The sequence below is a fragment of the Eleginops maclovinus genome, chromosome 18 (genome assembly GCF_036324505.1).
Source record: "Eleginops maclovinus isolate JMC-PN-2008 ecotype Puerto Natales chromosome 18, JC_Emac_rtc_rv5, whole genome shotgun sequence".
Lineage (NCBI taxonomy): Eukaryota > Metazoa > Chordata > Actinopteri > Perciformes > Eleginopidae > Eleginops > Eleginops maclovinus.
The window spans coordinates 222,296-224,223 of NC_086366.1; positions in this window are offsets into that span (position 1 = coordinate 222,296).

Genomic DNA, 1,928 nt, shown 5'->3' on the forward strand with positions numbered 1-1,928 from the left:
CGGTCATTTTTGGGAAAATGGGGCATTCTCCACTAATGAAAAGGGCTGCACATCTGCAATTACGAACTCAAGAACCAAGCAGTTTACTTTTCTTTGGGTGATTGCTGAGGTGCTGAGTGTTGATTGTTTGAGAGGAGGTGTGGTGGGCATGGCTCTTCGTTCACCACCATCATCTGATGCCATTTCTGCTGTTTTCAAGACACTGGAATGCTTCCTCTAAAATAAAGAAAGACATCAAGAGCACAAATAAATAACACTGAAATGGTTTTATGCTGGGAAGAATGAAGAGGACTAATGTAGGCCTATACATGTGTGTAAAACCAGGTGGAAGCATTTAAACATAGAAAGCTTCCACAGTAGCATTACTAACCAGTACCTGAACTAGCAGACAGATGTTTTTGTGTTTGTAGTCCCGAACTGCATACTACAAAAATCTAACCTCTGTCTAAGCCGGTCTTTCTCAAAGAGTGGTCCGCGGACCACTGGTGGTCCGTGAGCGACCCCTAGTGGTCCGTGAGCAGCCCCTAGTGGTCCGTGAGTATTTTGGTAAAATGTCACATTTGAAATTAATATATTATAAGTTTAAAGTGTTTCTCAAACTGTCTTAAAATGACTAGTATAGAGTGTAGCATAGATGTAGCATAGCTAGGTTACGATCTTACTCATAAATGATGAGGTCAATTTGAGCTGTCAACTGACAAGATGGATCGATGGCTAAAGACAGGGTCAGTCAAAAGAAAATTAAATGACAAATCTGACGTGACAGTCAAGGTGCATCGTCCTGATGCAGGAGATCCAGCAACTACAAGTGGTTCAGCCGCAGCGACAAGTGATTTTGTGTGCGTTACTGAGTCCCAGGAGAGCGGTTCGCCCTCTAACCACCACCCGGCTGAAAGCTGTGAAACTCGGCTTGATCGCGGAAAGTCCAGCGCTAAAGTGAAGAGAAAATATCACAGCGACTTCATAAAATTCTGATTTTTCTGGACTGGAGATGAAGAGGATCCCAATCCACACTGTGTTTTGTGCTACGAGTCGTTGGCTAACGAGGCTATGAAACCCGCCAAGCTCAAGCGTCATTTTGAGAGCAAACACAAGGATTACATCGGAAACCTTTAGCATTGTTTGAGAGAAAACGTGAGGAACTTAAAAAACACATGAGGAAGGCGCCCTCACATTTTTTTGCGATGGGGGAAAATGCGAAGGCTACAGAGGCATCATACAGGGTATCCCTTCTCATCGCAAAAACAGGGAAACCTCATTCGATAGGTGAGAATGTAGTCAAACCAGCTGCCAAGGTTATGGCTAATGTATTGTTTGGGGAGAAAGCAAGCGACGAAATCAACAGGGTCCCCCTCTCCAATGATACTGTCCAGCAGGGAATAACAGCCATGGCCGAAAATGTGAAAGATCAGCTGATCACACGTTTACGCCAAAGCCAGTTTTTCACACTGCAACTGGACGAGTCAACTGATATCGTGAATGAGAAATCTGCTGTGTTTTGTAAGGTACATTTATGCTGGCGGTGTGCAGGATGAATTTCTGTTTTGTCGTTCCCTGCCGACCAACACCACAGGGGAAGCCATTTTTGACTCAGTCAACGATTTCATCCTGCAGAATAATATGGACTGGACACGATGTGTTGGTATTTGCACAGATGGTGCAACTGCAATGACTGGGAAACACAAGGGACTGGCAGCGCGCGTACGCGCAGTTGCACCTTGCGCCACAGCAACACACTGCTGCATTCACAGAGAACAGCTGGCTGTGAAAAAAATGCCACCATGCCTCAAATCAGTACTGGACGAGTCTGTGAAAATTGTTAATACAATAAAAACCAAAGCACTGAACACACGTCTTTTTAAAGCTCTGTGTGATGAAATGGGAAGTGAACACACAAAACTGCTTTTCCATACTGAAGTTCGCTGGCT